Genomic DNA, 16,606 nt, shown 5'->3' on the forward strand with positions numbered 1-16,606 from the left:
TAGATAAGGAGTCCATCTGCTCCCCAGATGACAAAAGACACAGGCTGCTACTAGAGCATGTCGGGTCTGTGCAGAAAAAAGGATTCCATATTTTTAATAAAGACCAATTGAAAAAATGATTTTTAGCTCAAAATAAGTACAATGCAATAATAATTTAAAAAAAATGTCCCCAAAGGTGTACATAGCCTTTAACTATGTTCTGTTCTTGCTTTTCTGAATTAAGTGCATGTATGTTACCTTACACTATTCCTCAATAAACCTCTATTTGCATGGCAGCTTTGATGCATTTTGACCGTTATTAAAAAAAGGTTCATAGAAATGTAATAAATTCAGGCTACAGGTTAAAGGTTGATAATAGAAATGAGGCAAGTTATTGAAAATTCAACTAGTTCGCCGAATTACACTAAGAAATTTGCTTTGTGCCTAATAAGCGGGTGCAATGACACGAAACAACGACGCCCCCTCCCCCTGTCATTGAACCCCTCAGATGCTGCGCTCAATCTTGAGCTGTGACGTATGACATCACCATGCCGTTGTCATCACATCACCGTGCAAGATTTTGTGCAGTGTCTTTAATTGAGATGGCCGCTGCGGCCTCTTCGCGCGCAAATATATGAGGTAAGTACTACTTTTTTTCTTTTCCCGTCATTTCAGGAAAAATTGATCAATTACCAAGAAGCGTGATGATATTCGGCTTTGCGGCAAACTGAGTTTTTCCAAAAATTCGGATCGAAAGTCCACCTTGGATACTTCGATTCACTCAACACTATTTGATAACACTGAACATTGCTTTTTTTTTTATTTTATAGAAAAAGATTTTTTATTTCCATCATAATAAAACACAAGACACATCATACTAGAAAAAACAGCCAGTACAAAGAAACCACTATAAAAAAAAAAACAACGTAGTTACATCAGACGTTATGTCTGAACAGTCTTGCGGCAGTGCCGCTCTCCGTTTCCTTTCCATATCCTCATACACTTTAATTTGTTGAAGATACAAGATCCATTCATTTATCGCGGGTGGAGAAACAGAACCCCAATGTCTGACTCAAATAACTTTTGCCAACATCAAACCCCTCATCCAGATCTGCCTAACCCGGGCCGGGACTTCCATATCTAATGGATAATCTCCCAACAACACTGTCACCATCCCAGGGCTGTACCTCGAGGGGTACTCCTTTTGTAGGGTTTCAAAAATTTGTTCCCAATACCTTTTTATTTTACTACATTCCCAGAGTAAATCTGCATTCACATACCCATATTTCAGGCAGCAGCAGTCTCGGCCTTTATTCCGGGAAAGTTTTGCTTGGATTTTTGGTGTATAGTACAGCCGGTGAAGAATCTTAAATTGGATTTATCTATGGGTGTTAGAAAATGTAACCTTTCTCACAATCCTGTAAATACTAGGCCATTTCAGTGGTGAGCAATGCAGCTCTTGCTCCCATTTACATGAGCTTCTATATAAAGTTACAGTTGCCAGTGCTGTTCGCAATTTAGCTATCTTAACTGTCTCACCTATCCGGGAATAACAATAATCAAAAAATACATTCTTCCGTGGACAAATACAACCTTTATTCCTAGAGGCCTCGTATGCGTGTTTTAAACGTGAATACATAAACACATCTAATAATGTATTATCCGTGAAGTTATAATCAAAAAAGGATTTAAAGTGTCCCCGTACGAACAGATGACACCTATTAACCACCCCCCTACGTGACCAATAAACATAATCAGTGATTTTAAAGAATTCCGTCAAGTTCCTGTTCTCCCATACAGGGGTAAAAGCAAAAGAGTGAGATACCTTCAAAATCTTCTTAAAGGGTTTCTATCACTTCGTATCACATATTTAGGTGTCAGACACTAGCGATCCGCTAGTGTCTGCTCTAACAAACCATCCTAATATGATAGGTTTTGGGGCAGCCGTTTCGCTAAAATAAGAACTTATATCTATATGCTAATGAGCCTCTAGGTGCTATGGGGGCGTCATTAGCACCTAGAGGCTCCGTCTACCTTCATAAACTGTCGCCGCCCAGCGTGTCCCTCCAGCCCGCCCATCTCCTGCTGAATGCGATCCTCTCCGTGCGCGTCTCTGTTCGGTGCATGCGCAGTGAATGTCTGACCGCTTCCCTGCTCAGACATCTCCACTGCGCCTGCGCCGATGACATCATAGTGCTCCGAGGAACAGGCGCAGTGGAGATGTCTGTGCAGGGAAGCGGCCAGACATTCACTGCGCATGCGCCAAACAGAGACCCGCACGGAGAGGATCGCATTCAGCAGGAGATGGGCGGGCTACAGGGACGCGCTGGGCGGCGACAGTTTATGAAGGTAGACGGAGCCTCTAGGTGCTAATGACGCCCCCATAGCACCTAGAGGCTCATTAGCATATAGATATAAGTTCTTATTTTAGCGAAACGGCTGCCCCAAAACCTATCATATTAGGATGGTTTGTTAGAGCAGAAACTAGCGGATCGCTAGTGTCTGACACCTAAATATGTCATACGAAGTGATAGAAACCCTTTAAGCTTATTCCAGACCATTTGTAGGGACCAAGGAATCAATAAGGACTTCCTCACCCCCAAATAACCAGATTCCAAACATGAGAAAATATTCTCTAATGGTTTCCCCATATTGTGCTAATAAACTATCAGTGAATCTACAACACCGCTGCACCTGTGCACATAAAAAATATCCCTGAAAGAAAGGGAGTGATAGTCCACCATCTAATTCCGACAACCATAGATATTTTTGTTTTATTCTCACCCTCTTTCTCCCCCATATTAGATCGTTAATAAGACACTCCAATCTATGAAAGAAAATATCATGAATCCATACTGGGGAAGCACACATCGGGTACATCACAATAGGAAGGGCAATCATCTTAATAAGGGCTATTCGATCCACCTGAGCCAGAATCAATTTCTGCCAAGCACATATTTTGGACTTTACTTCGTTCAAAACCGGAGCTAAATTATGCTCATAAAACCTCTTTATAGGGAGACCGATCTTGATCCCCAAGTACTCCAGGGTGTCATTCGGAGCAAGAACCTTTACTCCACTCCCCTCATCTACGGCCTTGCGGTTAAGCGGGAGGAGAGATGACTTAGACCAATTAACCCGATAGCCCGAGAATCTACCAAAGTCCTCCACTACTGTCATCACATAAGGGAGAATTTTCCATCCCCGGTCCAAAAACAAAATGACGTCATCGGCATACAGGCTTATTTTATCGCTCACTCCTGTCACCCCAAAGCCGTCTACACTATTATCTGAACGGATCTTACAGGCCAATGGTTCAATAAATAAGGCAAAAAGAAGGGGAGAGAGCAGGCATCCCTGCCTCATCCCACGCCGCATCGTAATGGGGGAGGTACAAGTACCGTTGATGTTTAACCGGGCTAACGGCTGTTCATATAGCATTTGAGTCATCTCTGTAAATACGGTCCCCAATCCAAAGTGAGACATAGTAGCCCACAAAAAAGACCACTCCATCCTGTCAAACGCCTTTGCGGCATCTAAAGACAGGATAGAGTGGTCTATACTAGCCCCAACCGAGAGATTCAAGTACACCCTATAGAGGCTCATCTGTATTTGTCGGCCCGGAATGAATCCTGTCTGATTATTATGTACCAGAGAGGCTATGACCTTTTTCAGGCGATTAGCCAATATTTTGGCAAAGATCTTTATCCTTTTTCAACACCAAGGTAATCACTACCTCTCTAAATGATGGAGGCAAAGAGCCAGATACACAGGATTCATTCAGGAGAATTGGGAGGAGCGATTTAGCGTGGTACCTATAGAGTTCAAACGGCAGACCATCAGGGCCAGAGGATGAATTATATTTCAGTACTGGAAGAATCGATCGCAGCTCCTCCAGGTCAATAGGGCGCTCCAACATTTCCCTATCCTGTAGTTCTAGCTGGGGAAGCCCTAATTGTTGTAGATATTGCTCCATATCGTCCCGTCTAAGCGTAATATCCGACTGATAGAGCACAGAGTAGTATTTCACAAATTCCTCCCTAATCAGCGGTGAGGATCTCACCCTATTACCTTTTGCGTTCCTAATCTCACTTATAGTAGTAGCCACTCTCTGGTTAGCAACCAACCGTGCCAAGAACTTTTCTGTTTTACCCGATTCGCAGAAGCGATTTTGACCCTGGAAAAGAACCTTATGTTGAGCTTTACTATATAAAAGTATCTTAAACTGTGCATTGGCCTCTTTTAACTGCATTATGTTTTGCTCATTATAGTTAGTGATCAATACACCCTGTAATCTCCTAATTGTCAACTGTTGTTCCCTTTGACGAAGTTCAGATCTATACCGGTTAATTTTAGAGAAATATATACCCCTTATATGGGCCTTCAATACATCCCACACATAATGAATATGTGTCGAGCCTACATTGAATCCCCAAAATTGCTGTATTTCATAATCTACCTGACCCTGCTCTCCTATCACATCCAGCCAGTGCGAATTCAGTTTAAAAATTCTGCCTGATGCTGAAGGATCCACCTCTCTGAGCGAGATCAGGACTGGAGAATGATCTGATATTCCATGGGGTTCGTACTTCATTTTCACAATTTGATGACACAAATCTCGACTTGCAAAAGCCAGATCAATACGGGACATTGACCCATAGGACTGGCTAAAGCAAGAATAGATTATATTATTGCCATAGAGGTGCCGCCAGATATCAACCAGCGCCAGCTCCTGGCAAACAGAGCTCAAAGAAGATCCAGTCCGACCTTGCCCAGCAGAGGAGAAACGGTCCAACCCAGGATCAAGTACAGAATTAAAATCTCCGGCTACTAGTAACGGACAGGGTTTTTTTGTGGCCAGATATTTAGCTAATAAAGAGAGAACTGTTGGTTTATATTGTGGAGGAATATAGACAAATGCCATTATAATCTCCTGCCCTTTCCAATACCCATGCAAGAAGACAAATCTCCCTTCTTTATCAATCATGCTATCCACCGGTAGAAATTCCATACCACCATGGATATAGACACTAACCCCTCTTGAATAAGAGGGGAAGTAAGCGTGATATTCAAAAGAAGCCAATTTTCTTTTCAATGTATAGAGCCTGTCCACTACTGCATGGGTTTCTAACAATGCAACGATTGCTGACAAATGGCGGGCCATCTGATCAAACACCACCGTCCTCTTCACCCTGTCTCCCAACCCTCTCACATTCCAGAATAGAATGCTACCTGACATAGACAATTAATGCCTGATAATCCTGGTCTCCCATCTAGGAGAGAGGCACACAAGAACGCAAAGCGAGTGACGACAGCCAATCCCTCCCCAATACCCACCCGCAAAATACCCCCTTCATGATTGATAAGGAAAAACACATTACCCATCAACCTCTTCCAATCCACCAAACCTCCCCCCAGATCTCCCTCCTCCCACAACCTTATTTTCTTTACATTTTCTTTATAGCCCTGCCGTGTCCAGCCGGACTATATCATTATGCACTACACTCAGTTTGGCTGGGTACATCATTGAGTATTTAACATTAGCTGCAGCTAATCTTTTTTTGACCTCCAAGAAGGATCTTCTTTTAATTTGGGTCTCTCGTGAGAAGTCTGGATATATTGATATCAAATTACCATCTAAGTATGTCTCTAATTTTCCGTCTAAGTACCCAATCCAGATCTTTTGAGCAAACTAGTTTCGCCAGAACTGCCCTAGGGGGAGCCCCTGGTGGGGACTTTTTGGAGGGGATTCTATGGGCCCTTTCCACACAAAAGTAGATGCATCATGATCCGGCCCCAAGTTATCCACCAACCATTTTTGAATAAAGTTTGAAGGGTTATCCTGTTCTATCCCTTCTGGAAAACCTACTAGTCGCAAGTTATTTCTACGGGATCTATCTTCCAAATCTATCAGTTTCCCTCTAAGCCAGGATCGGTCTGCATCTATCTCATCCAGTCTCTTTTTTAATAGACTGGTCTCTGAAGTGGCTAAATCCACTGCAGATTCCAGCTCCTTCACCTTCACTCTTAGTTTAGCCATCTCGTCTCTAATTATCGCAATATCACCTTGTACTGCTGAGAGGGACAAGGCCATCTCTGCAACTGAGGTATTAGTGACATTTACTACTCCCAAAATATCATAGAGTTTTTTATTGATACTCTCAAAACCTTCGCTCTGGGATATGTCAACCTTTGTAGTGCCTAACTCTGGCCGGTCCGTGATACCCACTCCCTGCTCAACCTGTAGGGCAGATCTCTGTGTACCTCCCCTAGTTTTAGGTGGAGGAGACTTCAAGAATTTGTCTAGGCGAGCCTGGGGGCTTCCCCCCTGACCACTTTTCGGCGAGGCCATCCCTCCTGACTTACGGAACAGGCAGCATTTTATAGGACCCCGTACGGAGAATACCCACAGAAGAAAACCAATATTAGAGCCTAGAGGTATGCACACACAGGAATTTCCAGTACCAGATCCACTACTAATCCGGATCGGGACAAGGAAATACCTGCCGTCAACTACAAGACCCAAAGAGCATACCTCACAGACCCAAATGAATGACTTTTACTTAAATTAAACGCAAGTAGATATTGCGCCTGGCTTCAGAGAATGAGCTGAATATAAGCAGAAGACAGGTATAAAGACAGGGGGAATGCTAACTAGGGCAAAGGCGTACAAGTATTCTGCAGTATGCAGGCCCCCTCCCACCACTATACCAACTTAAAAACACACTATACGAATGAGGGACTTATTTCGCTCTAGACAACAATGTAGTTCCACTGGTCCAGAGGGCATCAAACCCAAATCACTGTGGGGCCAAGGAGCTTGTTACATAAAAGTCTTATAAGGGTACGATAATTTTAACACACGGGTCCTCTGTAATAGATCAGGTGAATGCCTTCTCAGACCCCATGATCCTGCCCGACCGTTAGAGCCCCCAGTTACAACTGGTCCACCCAGGAGATAAAGGCGAAAAAGTTGTCAAGCCAGCCAGCCAAAGTCCTCTCAGCACCTGGTATTTATTCAGTGGGCCATTCCAGCCAGGTATATCCACAAGTACACCTAACCGTTACCGATGGCACAGCCGGCAGCAGCAGGACTTTACCCGTGGTCCCCACCCCTCACAAGCACACTACACAGTGCATCCAGGGGGGACCCCACTCCAGAGTCCAACAGGACACAGTCCCCACTCACGGCTCCCCCGATGTCCAGGACCAGACACCACCGCTCGCCAGTGTCCACCGCACGATCAGGAGGGAGAGGAGCGCAGCGGCGTCTGCACACTGCTCCCCAGCATCCACCTAGTAATTAAACCAGTAATGATTAAAATACAACAGTCACAAAATACACATAGATTTGCGTTCACTAATAGTGATCCTATGTGATAAAGAGTACCCTATAATAATGTACCCACTCAGTGTACATGAACATACACAAACAGAAGATATACTGAGACTAAAACTGGTATAGTAGCAAAATATAATATACTTTATTAGGTGATATATAAAAAATTATACAAAATGTAATGCATCAGATAAAAAAGGTGGACTACACCTGAGGGGACATAACATAGTCACACAAAAATAAGGAAAAAGGGGCAGTGAAGCAACCACAAAAATTATGACATATATCGAGCACCTTGACACATAAGGATATCACATAAGGATATCTTTCTTCCCCAGAAGAAAGCATTGCAGCCGAAACGCGCGTCAGGATACGTGGCTCTCCTGAGTAGGACAGGTCTTTATCCTTATGGGTATGTAACCTTATAGTGTGAGGCTTTGTTGGAACTATCCCTTTTCTCGTGGCACAATCAGCTACTCTGTGCATGCTGCGGGGGTTTATCTCTGTGATCCCCGTTTTTCACTTAGTGGATGTGGGTGTCTGGGTGATTAATCCCCGCTACCCTCATATATGGTTCCACTTACAGCAGTCATTTACATGCATGGGACCATTAAAGTGATTGATTGTTATGCACATGCATGTCTTCATGTGGGTTTTAGTATAGTGCACACACAGTTTTGTGTCCATGTGGAGACATGTAACTGCATACTAATACGATCTAGACATTAGTGACATCTCTAGACACATTGGATAGGTCTTATATATGCATATGTATGCTTGGAGATCTATATACTGTATGTATTATCCTTTCTGACATTTATGACGAATAGATGTGATATCCTTATGTGTCAAGGTGCTCGATATATGTCATAATTTTTGTGGTTGCTTCACTGCCCCTTTTTCCTTATTTTTGTGTGACTATGTTATGTCCCCTCAGGTGTAGTCCACCTTTTTTATCTGATGCAGTACATTATGTATAATTTTTAATATATCACCTAATAAAGTATATTATATTTTGCTACTATACCCGTTTTAGTCTCAGTATATCTTCTGTTTGCGTATAGTAATTAAACCAGGCAGGGAGAACCTCTGGAAAACTAGTAACTGGAATACTACATGATCGAAAATTGAGTAACCTCCGCAGAAAATAGTCACTGTAAGTATTTTATTTTGTTCATGTACCACAATTTAGTTCTGTCATAAGAATTGCTACAGTTCATTGCCTGTCGTTGACACATCAGTACAAAAAGGGGTAAAGGTGTGCCCATACACATAAGTTAAAGGTCAGCTGAAATGGCCGATTCTGACTATTATAGTCAGCCATCAAAAATGAATTAATGAACAATTGATCACAAAGGCTACCAAAAATCTGTCAGGTTGGATTTTTCCAGCTGAAACTACAAGTGTATGGCATGATCTGCTGAATATGACCAATTATGTCCCACTTTGAGAAAGCCCATTGGGGGAGATTTATCAAACTGGTGTAAAGGAGAACTGGCTTAGTTGCCCATAGCAACCAATCAGATTCCACCTTTCATTGTTGACAGCTCCTTTAGAAAATGAAAGGTGAAATATGATTGGTTGCTATGGGCAACTAAGCCAGTTCTGCTTTACACCAATTTGATAAATCTCCCCCATTGTTTTTTATTTAACTATATCCCTGATAATTTAGTCCGGCATGTCGATGTTTGTATAAATCAAACACCATCATTACAGCTGATACCAGTCTTGTATGTATGGCAAGCTTTAGGCCTCATGCACACTATAATATTTTACATCCATATGCCATTCACGTTTTTGCTGACCCATTCATTTCTATAGAGCCATAGACACATCCATATTTTTTTGCGGATCTATGTTGCCACCCCACAAATGATAGAACATGATTTATTCTGGTCCGTATTACTGACAAGAATAGTCATATCTATTAAGTGGATTCACACAGAAGGGATCTGTATATTGCAGATCTGTGGTTTGCAGACCCAAATAAGAACAGGGTTATGTGCATGAGGCCTTACTAGAAGACTTTGGACCCCAAAGCATAATCTTTAACATAGCCCCCACCTACCATGCACCATTATTAAAACCTATGTCTTGTTATGTGACAGAGGGGACTGGTACCCCCTCAGGTATCAGGACCAAAGTGAGACTGCTACATCTGCAACTCCTACAGCTTATCAGCACACTAAGGCTGGGTTAACACGGGCGTTGCAGGAAAAGATGCGGGTGCGTTGCGGGAAAATGCGCAATTTTTCAGAGCGAGTGCAAAGCGTTTTAATGCGTTTTGCACGCGCGTGAGAAAAATTGGCATGTTTGGTACCCAGACCCGAACCCGGACTTCTTGACAGAAGTTCGGGTTTGGGATCAGTGTTGTGTAGATTTTATTATTTTCCCTTATAACATGGTTAGGAGTGAAAATAATGCTAAGTAAATTAAGGATGGAGGGGTTAAAAAATAAAAATAAAAATTTAACTCACCTCATCCACTTGTTCGCGCAGCCCAGCTTGTCTTCTTTCTTCTTCTTTGAGGACCTGGGAGGAAAAGGAGCTTGGGTGATGGCACTGTGCTCATCACATGGTCCATCACCATAGTGATGGACCATGTGATGGACCATGTGATGAGCGCAGTGACGTCCTTTTTCTCCGAGGTCCACAAAGAAGAAGAAAGAAGTGGATGAGGTGAGTTTAATCTTTTATTTTTTAACCCCTCCATCCCGAATTTACTTAGCATTTTGTATTAAGAATGCTATTATTTTCACTTATAACCATGTTATAAGGGAAAATAATAAAGAACGGGTCCCCATCCCAATCGTCACCTAGCAACCATGCGTGAAAATCTCACCGCATCCGCACTTGCTTGCAGATGCTTGCGATTTTCACGCAGCCCCATTCACTTCTATGGGGCCTGTGTTGCGTGAAAAACGCACAATGTAGAGCATGCTGCGTTTTTTACACAACGCACAAGTAATGCGTGAAAATCGCCGCTCATCTGCACAGCCCCATTGAAGTGAATGGGTCAGGAATCAGTGTGCGTGCAATGCGTTCACCTCACGCATTGCAACCGCACTGAATTCTCGCCCATGTGAAAGGGGCCTAAAAGTGGGATTTCCAGTAGCCAATTATGTCAACCAGCTTCAGACTTTTTTTTTTTTTTTAAACATGGACATTTTTTATAGATTTTCCATTAAAGAAATGAAGAACAAATTACATTGATGGTACTATACAGGATAACACAAAAGTATCAAATACAAAGAATGTGGATTGAACTACTGCAGTAATAGTATAAGACAATAATGAAGTAATATGGAATAAGATTAAAACCTTAACGACCTTGTCATTTTTCACCTTAAGGACCAGGCTATTTTTTGCAAATCTGACATGTGTTACTTTATGTGGTAATAACTTTAAAAAGCTTTTACTTATCCAGGCCATTCTCAGATTGCTTTCTCGTCACATATTGTACTTCATGATAGTGGTAAAACTGAGTCAAAAAATTTTATTTTGTGAATGCCATTTTATTTTTTGGGGACGTTAGAAGGCTTAGAAGTATAGAAGCAAATCTTGACATTTTTCATAAAATTTCCCAAAAACGCTTTTTAAGGACCAGTTCAGGTCTGAAGTCACTTTGTGAGAGTTACATAATAGAAACCACCCAAACATGACCCCATTTTAGAAACTACACATCTCAAGGTACTCAAAACTGATTTTACAAACTTTGTTAACCCTTGTTTGGCAGATTTTCCATTTTAATCCATTTTCTCCAGTAACAAAGCAAGGGTTAACAGCCAAACAAAACTCAATATTTATTACCCTGATTCTGTAGTTTACAGAAACACCCCATATGTGGTCGATAACTGCTGTATGGCCACACGGCAGGGCGCAGAAGGAAAGGACCGCCATATGGTTTTTGGAAGGCAGATTTCATTGGAATAATTTTAAGCTGCCGTGTCACATTTGAAGACCCCTTGATGCACCCCTAGAGTAGAAACTCCAAAAAAAGACCCAATTTTGGAAACTACGGGATAAGGTGACAGTTTTGTTGATACTATTTTAGGGTACATATGATTTTTGGCTGCACTATAGTACACTTTTTGTGAGGCAAGGTAACAAAAAATAGCTGTTTTGGCACAGTTTTTATTTTTTGTTATTTACAGTGTTCATCTAACAGGTTAGATCATGTGGTATTTTTATAGAGCAATACCAAATATGACTAGAGCAATACCAAATATGACTACTTTTTTGGGTTGTTTGTTTCATTTTTACATAATAAAGAATTTTTGAAAAAAAAATGATTTTTTTTAGTGTCTCCATATTCTGAAAGCCATATATTATTTTTTTTTTGGGTGACTGTCTTATGTAGGGGCTAATTTTTTTCAGTGTGAGATGACTATTTGATTGGTACTATTTTAGGGTGCATATGACTTTTTGATCGCTAGGTATTAAACTTTTTGTGATGTAAGGTGACAAAAAATAATTTTTTTTACAAACTTTTTAAAACAATTTTTACAGTGTCCACCTGAGGGGTTAGGTCATGTGAAATTTTTATACAGCAGGTTCTTATGGACGCAGCAATATCTAATATGTATACTTTGATTTATTTATTTAAGTTTTACACAATAATATGTCTGAGAGCCATATTATTATTTTTTTGGGCCTTTGTCTTAGGTAGGGGCTAATTTTTTTAAGGATGAGGTGACGGTTTGATTGGCACTATTTGGGGTGTATATGAGTTTTTGATTGCTTGCTATTACACTTTTTGAGATGTAAGGGGACAAAAAATGGCTTTTGACACCGTTTTTATTATATTTTTTTTTACAGTGTTCAGCATAGGGGTTAGGTCATGTGGTATTTTTATAGAGTAGGTTTTTACGGACGCGGCAATACCTAATATGTTTTTACGGACGCGGTGATACCTAAAGTATGAATAATACTTTTTTTTTCTTTCCCTATTTTTCCTTTTTTTTTTTTACTTTATTTTGGGAAAAGGAGTCAGTAACATCCAGATCTCTGCTGCTGATTGCGGCACCGCACGCGGAGAGGCGGGGGGGGGGGGGGTGTGTGGAAGGACCGCATAACGAAAATGCTCGTCCTGGGGTACTAAGTACCAGCCTTTTAGGACAAGTATTCTCTTCTTGGGTCCTTAACGTGTTAAAGAAGTTGTCCAGTCCCAAAATAAAAATTATTTTTATGTCCTTACTAGGGTTGAGCGAACCCGTTGGTACCAAACTTTAGCATTTTTGGACCCCGAACCCGAACATTTCAGTAAAAGTTCGGGTTCGGGTTGGGTGTTCGGCGCTTTCTTGGCGCTTTTTGAAAGGCTGCAAAGCAGTCAATCAACAAGTGGTTAACTGTCTGACCTTAGAAACCATCACAGCCATGCCTACTAATGGCATGGCTGTGATTGGCCAGTGCAGCATGTGACCCAGCCTCTATATAAGCTGGAGTCACGTAGCGCTGCACGTCACTCTGCTGTGTTTAGTGTAGGGAGAGGATGCTGCTGGTGATTTCAGGGAGAGAATAGGAGAGAGTCTTTGCTCAAAATCTGAATCTAACTCAGCGATCTACATACATTGTGTTTTGTGGGTGCAGGGCACAATTTTTCTTTCCTGCCCTGAGCCCATTGACCGAAAAAAAAAAACTTTAATAAGTCAGTTAGGGCGGCGGCGGCCATTTTATGCAAGCTCAGTGCACCAGCACTGCATCTGAGCTTTTGGGACATTGAAAATCCAAATTTTTTTGGCAATATACAACATCTGGATTAGTCAGTGTGCAATTTAAGCTAGAAATACAGCCATCATTTTCTGGGGTTTTAAAAACACACTTTTTTTTTACCAAAAAACACTATTTTCCTGATCAGAAAGTGTTAAATTCAAGTTTAATATATGCAGCTTTCTTATTCTGTTACCAAAAAAACACTTTTTTGGCAATATACAACATCTGGATTAGTCAGTGTGCAATTTAAGCTAGAAGTACAGCCATCATTTTCTGGGATTTTAAAAACTATTTTTTTTTGCCAAAAAACACTATTTTCAGGCCTTGCAGCTTTAGCACGTGTGAAATTACAGGCTTATATACTGCTGTCAAATTCAGTTGTTAAACAAACACTCGTTTGGGCAAAAAAAATTTAGTTGGCAGCCTTTGATGCAGATGTCATTGTGAGATACACCCTTAATACATTTGGGTTAGATTCTGAGATTTGAAATACCGCCATTTGGTGCACCAATATTTAATTCAGGCCTACTGTGGGTCAGGCCATGTGAGATACACCCTTTACATACAGGGGTTTGATTCAGGCATTTGAAATACAGCCATTTTGGGCAAGGAAATCTTTAATTGAGGCCTACAGTGGGTCAGGCCGTGTGAGATACACCCTTTACATACAGGGGTTTGATTCAGGCATTTGAAATACAGCCATTTTGGGCAAGGAAATCTTTAATTGAGGCCTACAGTGGGTCAGGCAGTGTGAGATACACCCTTTACATACAGGGGTTTGATTCAGGCATTTGAAATACAGCCATTTGGGGTAAAGAAATCTTTAATTGAGGCCTAGTCTGGTTCAAGCCGTGTGAGATACACCCTTTACATACAGGGGTTTGATTTAGGCATCTTAAATACAGCCATTTTGGGTAAAGAAATCTTTAATTGAGGCCTACAGTGGGTCAGACCGTGTGAGATACACCCTTTAAATACAGGGGTTTGATTCAGGCATTTGAAATACAGCCATTTTAGGCAAGGAAATCTTTAATTGAGGCCTACAGTGGGTCAGGCCGTGTGAGATACACCCTTTAAATACAGGAGTTTGATTCAAACATTTGAAATACAGCCATTTTTGGCAAATAAATCTTTAAATGAGGCCTAGTCTGGTTCAGGCCGTGTGAGATACACCCTTTACATACAGGGGTTTGATTTAGGCATTTAAAATACAGCCATTATGGGCAAAGAAATCTTTAATTGAGGCCTAGTCTGGTTCAGGCCGTGTGAGATACACCTTTTATATACAGGGGTTTGATTTATGCATTTGAAATACAGCAATTTTGGGCAAATAAATCTTTAACTGAGGCCTAGTCTGGTTCAGGCCGTGTGAGATACATCCTTTACATACAGGGGTTTGATTCAGGCATTTGAAATACAGCCATTTTAGGCAAGGAAATCTTTAATTGAGGCCTACAGTGGGTCAGGACGTGTGACATACACCCTTTAAATACAGGGGTTTTAATTTATGCATTTGAAATACAGCAATTTTGGGCAAATAAATCTTTAATTGAGGCCTAGTCTGGTTCAGGCCGTGTGAGATACACCCTTTAAATACAGGGGTTTTATTCAGGCATTTGAAATACAGCTATTTTGGGAAAATAAATCTTTAATTGAGGCCTAGTCTGGTTCAGGCCATGTGAGATACACCCTTTACATACTGTCGTTCTATTCTACTATTAACCACCTCCGGACCGCCTAATGCAGATTCGCGTTCCGGAGGTGGCAGCCCTGTGCAGAGTCACGCATATATGCGTCATCTCGCGTGAGCTGAGATTTCCTGTGAACGCGCGCACACAGGCGCACGCGCTCACAGGAACGGAAGGTAAGAGAGTGGATCTCCAGCCTGTCAGCGGCGATCGTTCGCTGGCAGGCTGGAGATGTGATTTTTTTAACCCCTAACAGGTATATTAGACGCTGTTTTGATAACAGCGTCTAATATACCTGCTACCTGGTCCTCTGGTGGTCCCCTTTGTTTGGATCGACCACCAGAGGACACAGGTAGCTCAGTAATATGTTGCACCAAGCACCACTACACTACACCCCCCCCCTGTCACTTATTAACCCCTTATTCACCCTTGATCACCCCTGATCACCCCATATAGACTCCCTGATCACCCCCCTGTTATTGATTACCCCCCTGTCATTGATCACCCCCCTGTAAAGCTCTATTCAGACGTCCGCATGATTTTTACGGATCCACTGATAGATGGATCGGATCCGCAAAACGCATACGGATGTCTGAATGGAGCCTTACAGGGGCGTGATCAATGACGGTGGTGATCACCCCATATAGACTCCCTGATCACCCCCCTGTCATTGATCACCCCCCTGTCATTGATCACCCCCCTGTAAGGCTGCATTCAGATGTCCGTATGATTTTTACGGATCCACTGATACATGGATGGGATCCGCAAAACACGTACGGACATCTGAATGGAGCCTTACAGGGGAGTGATCAATGACGGAGGTGATCACCCCATATAGACTCCCTGATCACCCCCCTGTCATTGATCACCCCCCTGTAAGGCTGCATTCAGATGTCCGTATGATTTTTACGGATCCACTGATACATGGATCGGATCCGCAAAACACGTACGGACATCTGAATGGAGCCTTACAGGGGAGTGATCAATGACGGAGGTGATCACCCCATATAGACTCCCTGATCACCCCCCTGTCATTAATCACCCCCCTGTAAGGCTGCATTCAGATGTCCGTATAATTTTTACTGATCCACTGATACATGGATCGGATCCGCAAAACACATACGGACAACTGAATGGAGCCTTACAGGGGGGTGATCACCCCATATAGACTCCCTGATCACCCCCCTGTCATTGATCACCCCCCTGTCATTGATCACCCCCCTGTCAGGCTGCATTCAGATGTCCGTATGATTTTTACGGATCCACTGATGCATGGATCGGATCCGCAAAACACATACGGACATCTGAATGGAGCCTTACAGGGGGGTGATCACCCCATATAGACTCCCTGATCACCCCCCTGTCATTGATCCCCCCCCTGTCATTGATCTCCCCCCTGTCAGGCTGCATTCAGATGTCCGTATGATTTTCACGGATCCACTGATGCATGGATCGGATCCGAAAAACACATACGGACATCTGAATGGAGCCTTATAGGGGGGTGATCAATGACAGGGGGGTGATCACCCCATATAGACTCCCTGATCACCCCCCTGTCATTGATCACCCCCCTGTCATTGATCATCCCCCTGTCATTGATCACCCCCCTGTCATTGATCACCCCCCTGTAAGGCTCCATTCAGACATTTTTTTGGCCCAAGTTAGCGGAAATTATTATTTTTTTTCTTACAAAGTCTCATATTCCACTAACTTGTGTCAAAAAATAAAATCTCACATGAACTCACCATACCCCTCACGGAATCCAAATGCGTAAAATTTTTTAGACATTTATATTCCAGACTTCTTCTCACGCTTTAGGGCCCCTAGAATGCCAGGGCAGTATAAATACCCCACATGTGACCCCATTTCGGAAAGAAGACACCCCAAGG

This window comes from Bufo bufo, chromosome 3 (genome assembly GCF_905171765.1).
Source record: "Bufo bufo chromosome 3, aBufBuf1.1, whole genome shotgun sequence".
Taxonomy (NCBI): Eukaryota; Metazoa; Chordata; class Amphibia; order Anura; family Bufonidae; genus Bufo; species Bufo bufo.